Source organism: Hevea brasiliensis, chromosome 7 (assembly GCF_030052815.1).
Source record: "Hevea brasiliensis isolate MT/VB/25A 57/8 chromosome 7, ASM3005281v1, whole genome shotgun sequence".
NCBI classification, from domain to species: Eukaryota; Viridiplantae; Streptophyta; class Magnoliopsida; order Malpighiales; family Euphorbiaceae; genus Hevea; species Hevea brasiliensis.
In genome coordinates, this window is record NC_079499.1 from 83998204 (window position 1) to 84018126 (window position 19923).

The 19923-nt window shown below is 33.6% G+C and overlaps 1 pseudogene; it reads left to right on the plus strand.

The window, feature by feature from the left end:
• The first annotated feature begins 18507 nt into the window (after positions 1-18507).
• Positions 18508-19372, plus strand: LOC131181375 (uncharacterized; annotated as a pseudogene).
• Positions 19373-19923: the final 551 nt, after the last annotated feature.

Here is a 19923-nt window from a genome sequence, read left to right on the forward strand (position 1 = left end):
TTTAATGTGTTAACCTAGCTATTTAAGTGTTGTTATGAAAAGAAAAATAACCAGCAGCCACTCCTCTCCTTTGTCACACCACTTTGAGGCTTTTCATCTATTCTTCTTCATCTCTCATCAATTCAAAGAGATTAGCCATCAATCTCTTGAATTAAGAACACTAGAAATTGTTTCTAGTGTCCTGTTTACATCTCTAATCTCTTAAAAGGCAGAACTTAAATTTCTAATTAATAGAAAAAGCTTTAGAAGCTGTTCAAGGGCTGCCATAGGTGTTCTTGGTGTGGACAAGCTAGAGGGACAACATCTGGTGTCCTGAAGACGAATCTCAAAGGCGCAGACATTTGCGATTGCATCAAGAGGTTAGTGTAATCGTTCTTGATTTAATCTAGGGTTCTAAAATTAATCTGATTAATTTTAAAATCTTAAATGGCAAATACAGATCCAAAAACATATTAAAAGAGTTTTAATATGTTGTTTATCATTGAAATCATATAGATAAAAATAAATCTTACATGATGCATGTGACCCTAGGTGAAAATTTTTGAATTCAATGGTATAAACTTGTGTTTTTCACGCTTCTGTTCCTTCACCAAGTACATCCGAACTCATGGCAAATCCTAGTAGCCTTCAGAGGCCTCTGCCAAGCTAAGGGGCTCAGACCAACGGCGAAGGTATTCGCCGAGATACATAGGCTAACTCGTCGAAAGGACGACGAGTATTGGTTCTTTCAGGCAAAGCCACATTGTGGGCTTTTTACCGACCTGCCCCCCTCTCTGAAGAATTGAAAGAATCACTTTTTCATTCTGAGAAGCAAGGTTGCGAGCGGTTTTGAGGGTTTCCCGCGTAACTGGCTGCATCAGGGCCCATTACTTCCAAAGCGCATCACCCTGAATAGGTAAGAGGGCATAATGGTGATGGAACTGAAAGATCAGGCGGCCACACAGAAGTTCTCCTGTTTAGATGCAGTGACGGCCGAACTGCATCATTGGACAATGCAGCTGATTACCTGTGAAGAACGCGGGCTTCAGTTCTCTGACCTCGGCCTCGGTACTTTCTATATCTCTAATCTTTGGGCCTTAGCGAACTCACTGACTTTTTCTTTGTGCAAGCATGGCGAGCAGCGAGGCTTCCAAGGAGAGCCAAAAGCAGAAGAGAGAGGTCTCTAGGAAGGTGTGGGAGATGAAGTATGCCGAGGCCTCTCAGACACCAAGGCGCGATTCGGGGGAAACACAGGGAGGCTCATCCCGACCCTCAGGATCACCGATCCCTGACATAGAAGTGGTTCGGTCTCCTCCTCGTCAAGAAGAGCTGCCACCACCCCCTCCAGTTTCTTCGAGTGCGGAAGGGGGTCCTTCCCAACCTACTGCGAGGACCCTTTCTCGCGACGCTCAAGTCCTGATCCATTCGCAGGAGAAGAACTGCACGGTTCGGGAGAATCTGGGCTTGGCTAAGGTCTTTGGGGCCTCGATCTGCCTTCAGAAGGATCGGGATAGGTTGTCCCCGAACAGTCTCGATGATATCCTGACCCGGACTATGAGCTTGAACGTGGAGAGTTTGGTGAACCAACACATTGTCCGGGAGAAGGCTCACCGTATGAGGCAGGAGATCGAGAAGGTGGGTTAGGAAGCCGCTTCCCTCCGATCCCAACTTTCATCCGCCCAAAACTACATAGCTGAAATCGAGGGGCAGATGAAGTTCTATGAGCATAAATTGGCCGAAAAGGTTCATGCTCTTGAGGAAGCTCGGGCGCTCTGAGCCGCTGATGTCGCTCGCCTCACTGAGGAACTCAAAGCAAAAGAAGAAGAGGCAGTGACAAGGGAGGCTGGCGCCTATGTGAACGCCCATGGGGATCTCTTGGCTGAGCTCAAGAAACGTTATCCCGAGGAGGACTTTTCTTGGATGGTGGACCTGGCTCCCCAAGAAGAAGAGGATAGTGAGGAGGAGGCTGAGGGTGATAGAGACGGTGAACGAGATGTAGAACAGGCTAGGGGTGATCCTCCAGCTGAATGACTTGTATTTTTATTTTGAAATGAAATGAAGTTCTTTTTTATGTTCAATGACTGGATGATATCGGAAAGCATCTAAGTTGCATAAGCGCCTGATTGTCTGAACATATTAGAATAACTTGAAAGCAATTATTAATCTATGTATGAGAAATTGGTAAAACATTGAAAACATGAGATCGGCCTAAACCGAGAACAAACAGTGAACGGAACTCTAGATTATTAAAATTGGAAACCTAATCTGAACACTTAAGATTGGAAGCACCATTAAGCCGGATTAAAACCTTAACTTTATTGAACAACTATCTGCAATATTTATGAAAGGGGGATCGAATGGCATGAAGATCTAGTGTTAGTTCAATTTCGTTTGACAAGAGATCGGATGTGTGATTGACTGGCCAGGAAACTTGGTAATTGATTTGAGAGATCGGTAAGGATTTAAATGGCATGGAAACTTAGTGCTGGTTCGATTCCTTTTGAAGAGGGATCGGAAATGGGACTAACTGGCAAAGAGAGATCGGAAATGATTGGGGACTTAACGCTGGGGATCTACTTTAAAGTCTATTATTTATTTTTTTTTTTAGGGGGGGAGGGGGTGTCGGCCAAAATATGGTGTCGACAATATTTGAGTTATTTATGGCTCCTCACTTTAGTCTAAATATTTTTCCAGACGTTCTAGCTGTCCGAACCAACACCGATCACCGGAATAGTAGAATGTACGTAATTGCTACAGTGAGGATGTTACAGAAAACAATTCAGACTTCTTCAGTATCCATGGCTGCCAAAAATGGAGCACCTCCATAACTCATCAAATCTCACAATTTCTTCCATAATCTAACACATCATAACCTCTACTACAACTTTAATGAAGCAACAATGGAAAACAAGCACTTACCTATCTTTGAAGCTTGTTAAATCTTCTTCAAATCTCTCCCTTTTTGCTCCCAAAATGCTGCTCAAGGTGTGTACTCCAACTTTAATGAAGTCAAGTTAGGGAAATGGTGGCTTGATCATGGGGATTTTGAGCTCATAAAGTGGGCAACCATGGGAGAGTTCTCCCAAGTTTGGTTTCGGCCATGGATAAAAAATTGAAGAAATGAGATGATTTTTAGTGGAGAAATCTATCCACAAAGCTTATATAGGTCCCATAATTCATGGTTAGTGGAGCACTAACTTTGGATTAATGAGTTAATTAATCCTAAGTTTCATAATTTGCAATTATGCCACCAAAGTTCTAATATTTATATTATGTACCCAATTCTTATTTTTCATGACATTTTCAAAATTTAATATCACTTATTTTTAATGGACATTTAGGTTAAAAGTCAGCTCTAGGTGTCAATTGACCAAAATGCCCCTATTCGGTTTGTATTCTCGATTTTTTGGTAACACTGATTTTTATTTGTTTCTTGATTTTTCATTTTTCTTTGTACTAATTTATTAATTTTTTCTTTGACATTTCTAATGTCATTTATACCTCAATAGATTTAGGTCCCAAAAATATTTCCCAAGATTCTCCGTGAACCAAGGCTAGTCAACGGTCCTTGCCGCAACTTCCCAGCACGGTCACTCATCGCTATGGTTTTTGGCTCGTTTAACTTAATCACATTTCATTGCTCTTATTTTTTCTTTATTTTTCTTGTATTTTCCTCTATTGTATTTCATTATTTCATGTCTCCTCACTAACATTTAAGTGTAGTTCTAAGCATTCTAGCTATCTAAACAGACACCGGTCACCGAAACAGTAGAACGCACTACCGAATATAGGGGTGTTACAATTCTCCCCCCCATAAAATAAATTTCGTCTCGAAATTTTACCTGATTTTAGTCTCTGAACAACTGTAGGTGCTGCCTCCTCATATCCTCCTCTCGTTCCTAAGTAACTTCCTGGCCTAAATGATGGTCCATAACACCTTAACTAAACGTATACATTTATTTCTCAGCTGCTTCACCTCATGTGCTATGATCTTTATGAGTTTTTCCATCATACGTTGAATTTAAATTCATTTCACTTTTTAAAGGTAAGCAATTCTTTGTACTAACGAATCTATTCTTTCTAGGACCTTGTGTGATCTTATGGAGTGAGAACTTAGTTTTTCTCCTTTCTATAGAATTGTATAATCTTCTTTTCTTTAAGTTTATGTAAGACTTTTAACAATCTAATATAACATTTAATTTATTTGTATAACACCAATCTTTTCTTACTATCGTTCTATCTAATATTCCGATTCATGTTTCCTTATTGAATGACCATTGAGGTCATGTTAGAATTATTTATCTAATCATTGGTCATCTGACCATTCTAGTAAATAATCTTACTCATATTCGTAACATTTCTTTGTTACATCTGAACCAACTGTTTAAATTTTTACTTTCACAACTGTTTTATCTATCGATTTTCAATAATTTATCGGATTCATATAACTGATATTGTTATCTCATAATTTTACTCACTTTCCCATCATTGTGTCCTTTGCCTTTTATGTTTCCACTCATGAAATTCTCTTATTCATTAGTTCCTTGATTTCTCATGCTAGAATCCTTACTAGTCCTTCCGTCTCCTTTACTTACTCCAATCCTGTTAACTTGCCCTTGTCTAGGTATTTTATATTTATCTCACACAAATGTCTCAAATACCTAAATCATTTCTTTCTGACAAAATATCAAAATAACTATAAGACTCCATATCGAGGTCTAGATATCTTCATCCTCAAGGTATTGTTTTTAATTTATAGTCATAGTAAAATCTCAAATTTTAAAGTAATTCCTATCGTATCGGTAGCTCACATTAGTGTAACCGAGTCACTGACTAATAGTGACCTTTCGATATGTTAGTTTTAAAGTTTTCAATTTCTAAATAAAATTTTCATATTTATTTCCCGTAATAGTACTCTTCTTTACCAAATCAAAGACTACTTACAAACATCCTTATCATGATATACCACGAGGAAGCACATAGCTCTACACAATAATCCCATATCGGTACTATAATCTGTAGCTTACAATACAAACATCGAGAACATTACATAGTCACTACGTTATAAACTCATGGACTAGGTTTTCTAACATCTTATCTGTACACTTATTTCCTTCTTTGTCTTTTAAAGTCATATCAACCATATATTGTCAATCCATGACTTTCCATGTAGGCAGTACTACTATCTGTAATCCCTAATTGGTATACCAATCGATCCATACAATATACATAAACCTAGGTTTACTTTGAGCAATTAAGCATTATCAATTGTCTAACAAAATCTTCATGTCCATGTATTGTGGAAAAGGCGGGTTCCACATCACTATTTCATGTGATTTAGCATGTAGTGATAACGAAATTTCCATGTCAATGTACAGTGGGAAAGTGGGTCCCACATACCTGTTTCAAGTAATTTAGTATATAGTGATTTAGTAGGGATAAGCCAATAATGTTTTTCAAAAACCTTTTTTTAGGTTCAATTTCGGGATTTTAACTTTATATATCACTTTGGACAATTTATGGCCACTGTTTGGCCCCATTTCCTAAAAGTAAATTGTTCTTTTATATCTTGTCTTTATTTCCTAAATGACTATTCAAGCTCTAACTCATAGGTTTCTCCTTTTTCTCTATTTCATGTTGCCCTTGTGGGGTTGGGTTTATACTTGGGCTTGGGCTGACAGATTATCAGCCATTTATTGAAAGAAAGTGGCCATTTGCTGGGTCATTTTTGTAGTAATTTATACAAGTGGGGCTGATAAAGTCGGACTTCTGACTCTCTGAGGGGCTGGGGCCTCACCTTGTACTTCCGCCGTCACAGACTGTTCTATTGTCTTATTCTTCTCTTCCATATCTTTTCACAAGATTTTCTATTTCTTATACAACCAACACAAAGAGATTTCTCTCCATTAAATCATATTTATGATGTAATGTACTGTATGCATCAAACCATGACATTGAGCAGTTGTAATATGAAGGAAAAATATTCAAATTACAAGTCAAAATAGAATTTAAAAACTTGCTCTGATACCACTTAAACATGTCACACCTTACCCCTCCGTAAGGCATAACATGATCCCGTAGTATACCTAATGAATTACCAAACTTCGTCTACTGATAACCCATTAAATACACTACAAGGGATTTTAAATCTTTTCTTATTTCTTTTTACAGTGGTGAGCACTTTGCACAGGTGTTAAATTTTTTTTTTTTAACTGAAGTGAAACCAAATAAAAAATCTGAAGTATCAATAATTTCTATAAAAATTTCGACAGAATGCCATCTATATTTTGTGAAAACAGTTATTCAAAAACCTATAAAAAAAATGTACTTCCAATATATTTGTTCAATCCCAAACTCTAATATGGTTCAACTCAAATCAGTGTCCTCAACCCAGTTCAAGCTCAATTCAATATCATTTTCAGCAATTCCAAAGATAAAGTGCAAAATAAATGAGTATTTCAAAAGCTGAAATGAGAGAATTGTAATGCAACATTTTGACAAGCCAAAATAATTTACAACTTTATTTTACAACTGCTTAAGACCAAGTACAAAATCCCAAAAGTGTAGCACAAGCAGCCTACTTTGCTGCTTTATCTGTCTGTCTACTTGCGACAGCAATGAAAAAGCTATCGCTGAGTAAAATTTACTCAGTGGTGCACGATAACAATTTAAAATGCGGTATATAAAACTTTTATTGACAATTTACAATTCAAATAATTCACAATTTCCTGTCATAATTTTCAAAGCTCATATAATACAAATTTGATCAAACAATTGAATAACACAGTGTTGCCAATCAATAACACAACTTAGGTCATGACACAAATTTTTTGAACATGCGATGTTGTACACCACGACAAGACAAACTCACCCCACCAATTGAAATCAATGAGGGAGGTGGCTAGCTAGCTAATGAGTACTCATCCAAACTCACCTCAGACTGGCAAGCTAGAGAGGGAGGAAAGTGATCAAATATCAAACTCAACCCCCCAAGTGTAGGAACATATTAATATTGCCATGCTAAGTGTAAATCAAAAAAAATTTCAAATCACAATATTTAAATATTTCCTACAAACCACAAAATCACATTTTATCTTAAAATTTTCATTTGCAAAGTAGGCAACACAATAATTTCGAAATAAAATTCCCAAAGCCAAAACAATAAAAAATTATTCATAACTCATTTCTCCAAATAAATTTTCTAGTAAAAGCAGTGAATATAAAAAGTATTATGCACAGACCTGATTTGAGTCGCCTCTAGGCCTTGACTCAATGTTCCTTATGCTTCTCAATATCCTTTTCAACTAAAACATACAATTTAAAGTGTTTCAGTACTCAGTTAACTTGTTTCTAATAATAAGATCCAATATCTAAATTTTCTTGGTACTATTCCCTTCAATTCATTTCATTAGTCCACCTACAATGTTGACCATTAATACACACTAGGTGAATTAATTTTAATGTTCGCAATTTATCACATTTTATAGTCTCTAAGTGTTGATATATGTTACCAATTTCATTTTAAAGCTTATTGCATTTTATTGCTATTTTTCAAATTTCATAGTCAATGTTTACTGTCTGTTGGACTAAGCTACAGTGTAAATTTAATAGATTTCTCTTCATTAAATTGTTTCTCATTGTGTCTTCTTTAATTTCCTTTTGAATCACTCCATTTGGAGTTGTATAGCTCAAGTTATGGTCAATTAACCATAACTAGGTTAAATCTAAATTTTAGTTTCCTTTTTAGGCATTTTTGGTTCTGATTTTACTAATTTATTTGGACTGTTTATAATCATATTGAGGTCTAGCATTCTTCATAAGTATTTTTTCCCTATGTATTAGGGAAAACCAGAAATTTTTCTTACCATTTTTCAAGTCTTATTGAATTCTTTATAGACAAATTGTTAACTTGGACTCAAAGGTCCTATATTGGCATGGTCCTCAATTAGGTCAATGGCTTTAACCTTAAATTCTGACCTTATACATTTATAATTTGAGGAAGTTGTCTAAAACAATGTTTTAGGTCTCTTTCTTAGCTTTCTAGATTGGTATGGCTCATTTAAATTGGACACTTCTGGTGGGAGATATGCTTATTTGAATTTTCTGGATTTTATAGTCAAATGTGCTAATTCCAGATTTAGTGTGCCAAATTAATTAAGTTAATTGACCTAGTTTCTTTGATTTTTGAGTTTTGATCAAATTACCAATATTGTAGATCTATGTCTTATTGAAATTTTGGGACTGATTTCATGTCATTTGGAGTCCTATGGACCAAGTTATGGTCATTTTACCATTGCTGGTCAAGTTGTACTAAAATGGCAAACTTAGGTCATTTTTTGGTCATTTCCAATTCTGGCAGTTTTTATAACCAAACTTGTGCAAGCATTTCGACTTGCTTATGGTCATTTCTGGGTTTTGTGGTCTCTACAAAAGATGTAGCCCTATGTCTAAGCTTTCCAACCATATAAATTTCAGGTCATTTGGACTTGTTTTGAGTGAGTTATGGCTAAAATACTGACTGTTGTTCAAATGGTAAATTTTCAGGTTTTCAATGTCACCAATCCGGATTTGGTCAATTTTCATGTCACTTTCTGGACAGAATTTAGGTAGGCTTCCAACATGAAAGTTGGCACATTTTGTGCCTAGTTTTACCTCCAATTGCTTTCATACCAATTGGAGTCACACAATTCCATTTATAGCCTAAAACATATACTGCCCTTAACACATTTTTGAAGCATCAACCAATCACACATTCAACTAACTATACTTCACTTCCCAAACCTAATTCTGCATCTGGTACCAAACCATAACCACTCAACACATCACATTTTGGGTCAACTTGAGCAGAATATAACAATTCACAATGTACCTATTACAACTCAGAATTTGAAAGTCCAATTTCAATAACACATACACATGAATATCTCTCATTAACACATCTAATTTCCTAACAATAATTACATACACATTCTGCCATCCTTGGTACCATAATTCATTAAACAATTACATGAATTTAAACACTCTACCATGCATCACAAGGCTGCCCAATTTACACATATACATCAAGCTTCTATTTTCAATTCATAAACTCACAATTCAAACTATACACATGGTAATCAAACTCTTATACCTTTAATCACTCTAATTAACCTCATTACCCATCAATTTCAAGTGAAAACAATTCAAACTTCTTCAGTATCCATGGCTGCCAAAAATGGAGCATCTCCATAACTCATCAAATCTCACAATTTCTTCCATAATCTAACACACCACAACCTCTACTACAACTTTAATGAAGCAACAATGGAAAACAAGCACTTACTTATCTTTGAAGCTTGTTAAATCTTCTTCAAATCTCTCCCTTTTCCTCCCAAAATGCTGCCCAAGGTGTGTACTCCAACTTTAATGAAGTCAAGTTAGGGAAATGGTGGCTTGATCATGGGGATTTTGTGCTCATAAAGTGGGCGGCCATGGGAGAGTTCTCCCAAGTTTGGTTTAAACCATGGATAACAAATTGAAGAAATGAGATGATTTTTAGTGGAGAAATCTGTCCACAAGGCTCATATAGGTCCCATAATTCTTGCTTAGTGGAGCACTAACTTTGGATTAATGAGTTAATTAATCCTAAGTTCCATAATTTGTAATTATGCCACCAAACTTTCACTATTTATATTATGTACCCAATTCTTATTTTTCATGACATTTTCAAAGTTTAATATTACTTATTTTTAATAGACATTTAGGTCAAAAGACAACTCTAGGTGTCAATTGACCAAAATGCCCATATTCGGTTTGTATTCTCGATTTTTCGGTAACACCGATTTTTATTTGTTTTTTGATTTTTCATTTTTCTTTGTACTAATTTATTATTTTTTTCTTTGACATTTCTAATGTCATTTATACCTCAAAAGATGTTTATTTAGGTCTCAAAAATATTTCCCAAGGTTCTCCGTGATCCAGGGCTAGTCAACGGTCCTCGCCGTAACTTCCCGGTGCGGTCACCCATCGCTATGGTTTTTGGCTCGTTTAACTTAATCACATTTCATTGCTCTTATTTTTTCTTTGTTTTTCTTGTATTTTCCTCTGTTTTATTTCATTATTTCATGTCTCCTCACTAACATTTAAGTATAGTTCCAAGCATTCTGGCTGTCCGGACAGACACTGGTCACCGAAACAGTAAAATGCACTACCGAATATAGGGGTGTTATCAAAATTCCATCCTCGAAATTTACCTGGTGTAAATAGTCGATGAGCTGCTACTTCCTTATTTCTTCACCTTACCAGAGAAAACAGATCTGTATTAGTGTCACCTCGACTCATATTAATGCAATGCATGTTATGCACACGATCTCTTTCTATCTATCGATGCCTAGGAACGCCTAACGCGTGCTCTGATACCAATAAATGTAACACCCCTCACCTGACTATAGTGTAGCCGAGCAAGGCGTGTTACATTCAGTGCCGGAGCACCCTATCTTATCTTACTTTATTTCTTTAATAATTTTGAACTCATTATATTTTAAAATAATTCATATTCTATGGGGAAACTAACGGAGTTTCCCCCTATTTTATTACTTTTGACGTGATTGACTATTTACCTGCTTGAAATTTTTAATAATATTTTACAATAAATATCTCATCAATAATTCTCATAATCATCTCATTATTTCATGCATCATTTATATATTTCAATTCTGTCTTCAAACCCATGCAATCTCATTCATGCTCAAATTACATAATTTATAAAATAATTACATAATTTTGTAATTTACATGATATATAAGTTAATTATATATGAAAAAGCTAATTTATTAGTTTACATCATATTCCTATTAATTACATTTTCATAATCTACATTACAATACAATAACTAAGCATTTTATACAAAATATAAAAGATGATCTATATGGGCCTTATCTACATGCATTACTGAGGAGGTGACAACCTTGAATACTTCAAACACTTCTGCAGATCATAACTCCACAATTTCTGTTTAATATTCAATGGGCTTTACCTTCAGTACCTGTGCAAGAAAACAAATCCATCGCGCTAAGCATTGCTGCTTAGTGGTGCAATAATATAACAAGAAAATAATATACAATAAAAAAAATGGATCAAAATTTGGATACTCTGGAATTTAATCTAATTTCATATAATACTTATAGTATTAACTATCCTTTGTTCTAATTTATTCCTCTTCAGAAGCGATCAATTCTTTTATAATAATTAAATTTTAATATTGTTCCAATTCATTTCAATTCTTTCTGCTAAATAATTAATCTAATTTATTTTAAATATTCTTACTCATTTGTTTAATTACTAATATTTTCAGTTGCTAATATTCTTAACTTATTTTAATAAATTTCACTGCCCAAGTAACTTATGACAGGCTAATTAAACTGGATAACGGGTCGTTAGCACTGGACACCACGATGCCTCGGGCCGTCATACCATGGGACGCGGAACATCAACCACGTATGTAGTCAGTAAGGCTAAAAAGCCATGATAACACATAATCAAGTATAAAAGCCATGAGTATGGGCGTAAAGCCATGAGTGCGGGCATAAAGCCATGAATACAGGTATAAAGCCATGAATACAGGCATAAAGCCTTTCACAGTACTGCTAAAATAATACCCTATTGGCATGCCAATTTATCCAATCTGACACACGCGTCTAGGCAATACATGGGCACATAGTACTATTAAGTGTTCATAAGTTCCATTATTTCATTATAGGTTCTAATTATAATTTCTAGCATTTTAATCTTTTTTATAATAGAAACATAAATCTCTAAGTCTAATATTTACATAATTTATGCATTCATCATAATTTATATATTCATTATGTTATCCATAATGATCACAATTCAAAATAATGGTTCTTATAGTTTATTTTTCTACTTCACATAATTTAGTGGTTACTATTCATTTGGTCATTTAAGTCAAAATATTGACTTTCTCATATATAATAGTTACATGAGTTCTAATCACATAAATTTACCACATTTTGGTGCCCAAAAGTGTTGGCATTAGTTGCCAATCCATACTTCTAACCAATGAAAAATAAATTAAAAATTTTAATTTTGGGTGCTAGAGTTCACTATTCCATTAGGCCATTCTACAGTAAGAATTTAGTCAAGTGTTCTGAATCAAAGTTGTTTTTTATTATGTATGGTTACATTTCACTTTTTGAATCACCCCATTTGGAGTTTTCTAACTCAAGTTATGGCTATTTCACCATAACTGGTCGAATTGCCTTTACCCAGAATTTTTGGGAAATTTTGGTTCTACCAGATTTGGTAGTTCAACTTTGGCTAGCAATTTCATTTAGTTAAATCCAGAATTTGAGTTTGTGTTCTACATGAAAGTTGTTCTAATTTGCCTAAGCTTTCCATTAATATAAATTTCAGGTCAATTGGACCTTTCTACACAGAGTTACAACCAAATGAATGAACACTGTTCATTTGGTCATTTTGCCCAGGCAGAATTGGTGCTACTCGGATTTGGTTAATTTTTTAGGGCATCCTAAGTTTGTTTTCTGGATAGGTTTCCTTCATCAAAGTTATGCCATTATATATCTAATTTCATGTCCAATTGGCCTTGTACTAATTGAACCTACACAATCCAAGTTATGGCTGCCCAAACATGCTGGACTCACATCCAGACCTGCAGGGCACATTGGACAGCATACCTAACTTCAATTCCTTTAGCGCAATTCACTCAATTTCCTACTCAAACATGACCAAATGGTTACTAATTGACCATTACAACTTCTTTTCATCAATAAATAAATAAAATCCTAATTTTATTGCCCAAACCCTAACTCCAACAATCTCAATTCTCAAATCTTACATTATACTCACAATTAAAGTTTTCAATTCACTTATACATGTCAAGGGACAGCCCTACACCATTTCAAATCCATTAAAAGCTATCACACTCAAGAAAATTTAAGGCTGCCAAAAATTGGATAGTGTCCCTACATGCATATTTTTACACAATTTCTTCAATTCTTAGTTCAATTCCTAGTTCCAATCAAGAATTAAAAGAGAGAAGGAAAGACTCTAGCACTAACCTCTTTGAGAGTTAACTCCAAGCTTGATAAACTCTTCCTTTTCTCTTCTTTTTACTACCTCTAACTTGCCCAAGGTGTAAGATCAATTTTTCATGAAGAGGTTATGAAGTTTTATGGTGTAATTGGCTAGGTTTTAAAGCTTGGGTGAGTGCATCAATGGAGGATTCTCTCTCTCTCTCTCTCTCTCTCTCTCTCTCTCTCTCTCTCTCTCTCTCTCTTTAGTTCGGCTGTTTTAGAAGAAGAAGGCTACTAATTTTTTTGTTTTTATCTCTTTTTTGTTTCATTTTTATCCCTTTAGTTAATTTGTTAAATTGTAATTGGGTGAAAATTTTAATGACATCATAATGATGTCAAAATTCCAAATTTCCTTCATTTTCTTTCCTTTTCTTTTCTACTCTTTTTTAATTAAATTTTTAGCAATATTTATTCATATTTTATGTCATAATAATTATTTACTTAACTGGACAAGTTGGTCAAAAATCGTCTTTGAAGGTGAAATGACCAAAATGCCCTTCGTTTTGCTTAAAACATTAAAATTGTCTGTGCCAATTGAATAAATTTTCTAAGCATTTTCTTGGCATTCTAATGCCATCGAAACCTCAATGACTCTACTTTGAAGTCCCAAAAATTATTTCACGAATTTTTCCCTGGGTTTAGGGCTTCTAGCTGTGAAGACAGCAAGTTCCCGTCAAAGTCACCCATCGCTAGGGTACTGACTCATTTAACTTTGTTGTATTTTATTTCTAAAATTTTTTGTAAATTTTTCTTATTAATATTTGAGTTTTTTATGACTCCTCACTCTAGTCTAAATATTTTTTCAGACGTTCTAGCTGTCTAGACCGACACCGGTCATCGGAACAATAGAATGTATGAAATTGCTACGTTGAGGGTGTTACAATTTGTATTTGATGACATTGTTGTGATTGTTGCTTTATGGTGATCTAGAGCCGCGTATGTGTAATGCCCTCACCTTAGGTAGTTATGTATATTCCACTGTTTCGGCGACTAATATCTGTTCAAACGACTGGAATGTCTAGAACTATTCTTAAATCAAGGTGAGGAGATATAATTTAATCTTAAATTAGTTAATTAAGAGTGAAACAAATCAAAAGAAATGGATTAGAAAACAATTAATGTGCTTAAGTCCTGACGATGAGTGACTCCCTTGGAAAGTAACTAAAAATCAGTGTTTTAGATCTATTTGCTATTCCAATTCATGTAGAATCTTGTAAGACTCTTAATTAAGACTTAAATAAGGTATAATAAAGAATTAATAAGTTAAAGAAATTAAAAAGAAACAAATAAAATGCATTAGAATTGGAAAATGGCATGTACGGTAAATTTAAGGAAGATTAAGGGCAAAGATGAAACTAACACTCGTCATGTGACTTGCACATGATTATGGCAGCCATAAAACATCTCAAAATTCATATTAGTATGCAGAAAATAACAAGAAAGGAGAGAGAGAGGAGGTGGCCGAATAAGGGAAGAAAAAGGAGGAAGGAGAACCACCATTTTTCAACTTAAATTTTCACTCCAAATCAAGGTATTTTGCTTCCCAATCACTTCTAAGAAACTTATTTCTACTTTTCTTTAGTTTATTTCATGATTTAAGAGAAAGAAAAGCAAGGGTTCATGTGGGTTGGATAATGGAAGTTGATAGAAAATTGGGAATTCAGGAAAGTAACTTGATTTAATTAGGTTTAATTTGATTTTTAGCATGATTTTAACATTCTAAACACAAAACCAACAAGAATTTTGCATGAATTAACAAAATCCACCTAGGGTTCCTTGTGATATGGTTCGGCCAACATTTGAGAAATTGGGGAAATTTTATTTTTGGTCCAATTAACTAGTTAATTTAACTAATTAAGCAACCTAGATATGAATTCTAACATTAGATTAATTTATTTGGTGTTGAATCAAATTTTCCATAATATGAAGTATGTAGGAAGTTGTTGAAACATAGTGAAATTTGCCATATTTGGCTGCCACTTTGATGAATTTATTTGTAATTGTGTGGATGTTGGTTGGTTGATTGGGAATTACAGGATTAAAGTGCTTTTGACAGAGAATACCAAAGTATTTTCTTGGGGTCCAAAAAATAAAGGAAGCTAGTTCCTTTTGGCATGTAAATCTTGCACACCAAGTATTTGATAAAATACCTAAATGAACTTAACATAATGTGGGAGGTATTACCAATTGGTTAAAGAAAATTACTATAGTTTATCAGGTAGGAAAATTCTTAAGTAAACAACAAAATTAGCTAGATGGGAGTGCTTATTAGGAATAGTTGAGGAATTTATTCTGAACGGTCTATATTTTCCTGTATGACAATAGTTCATAAGGAGAAAGGTGAAAGTGTTGAACTAGGAACCAAATCCACCCAAAATGGAGATAAACAGGTTTGTGCACAACTAGTATTAAACTATTAAATGTTTTTACATATTTATGTTGATAAAATGGCTTTATTGATACATGTTTTATGTTCTCCAAAATATAATTTTAACATAACAATTGACTAAATTTTTATTATTATGATAAATTTTAATTAAAATTATGATTTATATTGTGTTTTATATAAAGAGTATATGTTGTTGAGATTTGCAGTAAATGGATCCATATTGAGATTTCATACCTATATAAAAGGAAATGAATTTATAATATTATTTTCATATCTCACAGCTAATGCTTGACATGGTTATTACCCGTCCCTCATTTGTTGAGGTGACACATTGGTATTTGGATTGATGTGATTTGGATACCATGGTACGTGCACATTATTATAATATGGTCTCCCTCATGTAAGAGGTGAGATAAGATTTGAAGATGGCCCTCACAGATTATTTATATATACGGTGTTATGGATAGTATGTACATAGTGATATGATATGGTCTCCCTCAAGAAAGAGGTGAGATGAGATTTGAAGATGGCCCTTGTGGATTAATCTTACATTAGGCTGGTGAGATTAAGAATGAAATTTGAATTGTGCAAATGTGTTTTAAAGATGATACCATATGAGTAAATGATATATAAGAAACTATTTTCTATATGTGACCCATACTTTTATATTCACCTTTTGAGTATATTTGAATATCCATTTCCATGACTTGTTTTGAATATTATTTTCATGACTTATTATTTGATGATTTAATTGTTTATGGTTTAATATTTGTTGTGCACCACTGTGTATATTTGTACTCAGCGTTAGTTGTTTTCCTTACTAACGCAGATAAATAAAAGGAAAAGATTAGTGGCAAGTAGGAGCAGCACCTGTTATCACTAAGATCAGGAGCAAACTTGATGTAGGTGACTTGGTTCTTGATTTTGTATTTATATGATGTTATCCATTTGCAACAGGATATTTTGTTTTAACATCTAAGTAGGACAAGATAAAATTTTGTTGTCTGTATATAAATATAAACTTTATAAAATGATTTATTAGTTAATTAATTAAAGAAAACTAGTATACAATTCTGATACCTATGGGACTACTAAGTTATGGACTGCCACAGGTTCCCACAGGTGTTAATTTAAGCATTAATTGAATTGTTTTAGCCAAAATATAGCAGTTTTAAATTCTAAATTATCTAATTTAAAGCTTTTTATAGGAAAACTTATATTTGGAAACTATATTATTTTCTTAAGAATGTGCACTACCTCTAATTTTAAAACAAAATATATAGTTGCAAAGTAATTTGAAAAAGATTAAAATGAGTGACAGTAAATTTTTGATTTACAGTTGTTTTGATAATCTTTTTGTAATATGAAGTTATGTAGTAAAATGTTTCTTACTCTATTATGTTTTGAATTAAAATGATTTTAAAACATACCCAATCCTTTGTAATGTGTTCACTAGGTTCTGAGGATTTGATCTCGGCATCCGTTGAACATATTATGGGAGGCATGTTACGTCTAAGAGAGGGGTAAGACGTGATATGTTATTGTTGGTATCAGAGCATAGTTTGAATTGCATACTAGGAGGATTTCCTGTACTAAATGTGTGATTTGTATAACTGCTCATATGTTTAAAACTATTGCATATTGCATATTTACATCATATTTTCAAACCTAATGGGTGAAATTTTCTTTTCTTTTTATAGAGGTATTAGAGACACAATGTCTCATCGTGCTACCATTGAGGCAGGAGGTGAAGGAGGGGATAACTTCAGCCTACAAGGAGATTATAAAATATAAAAATATAAAATAAATAACATTTATATCTTTTTATGAGATAAAATACAAAAATTTCATAAAGTTTAAATTATTTTGTGAATTAATAAAGTAATTTTATTATATTTTAAACAAAATAATCATATAATCTACTATTAAATTTATGTATAAAAAATTAAATAAAATATTTTAAATATTAATAATTTAATATAATCTATTATTATATTAATTAAAAAATATTAAATTTATATAAGAAAATACTTTTCCATTAATCTAATATATTTTCTATTCCACAAAAAATAAACATTCCAAAAAAAAACACTATAAACTATAAAAATTTCACAAAGTTTAAATTATTTTTATGAATTAACAAAGTAATTTTATTATATTTTAAACAAAATAATAATAGAAACTATTATTAATTTATATATAAAAAGAATTAAATAAAATATTTTAATTAATTATCCTGTGCATTGTAGGGGCATTCTGCTAGTTTTCAATAAAGCAAACTTGTTAAACTTTGAGATAAACATTACTACCTATAAATAATAATATATTATATTTCAGCCTTGAATAGAAATTGATAGCATGTAATTAACTTCTTTAGCTTGTTTGTTATTTTTACAGGACAAGAAGGATATTCAACAGGCCATATTACCTTAATGTTTAGAATGTTGCTACATTTATTGTTCAGGTATAATTTGATATACTTTTCTTTCGAATTTAAAATTTTATTTTATTTATCATCTATGATACTTTATTTTAATACTATTAATATTGATATTTTGTTATGGTAAGTCTTGTTAAGATATGTACTATAAATAACTAGGATATATGTATCTGTAGTGATTGTGTGAATATATTTAGATACTAGAATCGTGGCTATAATTACATATTTAATTAGTATTGTATTTCCTATTTAGTTATCCTGTACATATTATAAATTGACACCATTGGCTTGAGAGAATAATCAAGCTCTTCAATCATTCTCAATATTCTTCTTCTGTTTTATTTTCTCACATGGTATCGAGTCCTCGGAGGGTCTGATTTGAAATCTGAAACAAAATCCTCATAGGTAGGAACTTTCCCTCTTTTTTCGGTCACTTTCTGGGAGTCTGTGGCTGTCATAGCCTAGCCTAGTGGATTACTCAGCCCAGGATCAGCCTCAACCATGCTAGTCCCGTCACCTGTTTCTCACTTTTTTGTCACTACCTCTTCATACAGTAGGCTTTTTGGACATATTTCTGAGCAACATTTCAATGTGCTTCTCTTGCCAACATGTCTGAGATTGAGGAGTCCTCCAATACAGCCTCCAACACAGGTTCTAAGATTCTCACACCCATATCCAACATAGGTTCTGAGATTCTCAAACTCATATTTTCTTCCATTGGTAATTCACCAGCTATTATTACTGTTAAATTAGTATGAAGTCAAAATTATATGTCTTGGGCTGCATCAGTGGAATTATGGTTTATGGGGCAGGGGTATGATGACCACTTGGTTAAAAATGCCATAGACATAGCTTTAACAAATATAGCTAATTGGACTAAGCTTGATGCTTAATTATGTAGTCTCTTGAGGCATTCTCTAAACCCAAAATTACTTAATATTTTTCAGTCTTGTAAAATATGTTGCAAAGTTTGGACTAAGGCAAAAACCTTATGTATAAATGATATGCAGTGTATTTATAAGGTAGTATCAAATATGGTATAAGGTAGTATCAGATATGGTTCATTTGCAGCAAAATCAACAAGATATGTCTAGTTATTTGGGACAGGTAGAATCACTGAAAGATGAATTTAATTCTATCATGCCATGTACTGATAATATTTCTGAGCAACAGCGGGACAGATTCTTCATGGTTTTGGCATTGATTAGGCTAAGACCTGGCCTTGATTCTGTTAAAGACCAGATATTAACTAGTCCAGTTATTCCCACTCTAGAGGATGTGTCTGCCAGGCTTCTACGCATCTCACTCAATAAGAATAATTTCTCCAGAATTGAATCTTCAGTTTTAGCTGCACAAAGTGGAAACCAACAGAGACAAGGTACTTATCAGAGAAGCAAAGGTAAAAGGCTCCATTGCACTTATTGTGATAAGAGTAATCACACTCGAGACACTTGTTGGGCCTTTCATGGTTGACCACCATGCCCCCATTCAGTCAAATAATGTGGGCCGATCAACTACTCATATGGCTTAATCCGGTGAAAATGGTATTCTTCCATTACCTGATGGAAAGGATCAGGTGTCAGATTCTATCCTATTAACTGGAGCTGATTACAAGGAATATTTGCAATACCAAATAGCCAAATAACAATCTTCTAGCAGTGCTCATTCTAATAATTTTTTTGCTTGTCTAACACAGTCTTCGCTCACTAGTCCATGGATCCTAAACTCTGGTGCTTTTGATCATATATCTGGTAACAAAAGTCTTTTCTCATCTTTAGTTTCTCCTCCAATTTTGTCTGAAGTTACTTTGGCTAATAGTTCACAAACTTTAGTTAAGGGCATAGGAGAAGTAAAAATATTTCCATCTATTCCTTTAACCACAATTTTGTTCACTCTAGAATGCCCATATAATTTAATCTCCATCAGTAAATTAACTAAAAATCTCAATTGTTCTGTCACCTTTACATCTGACTCTGTTGTTGTGCAGGACCAAAGTACACGGAAGATGATTGGAGTAGGATGTG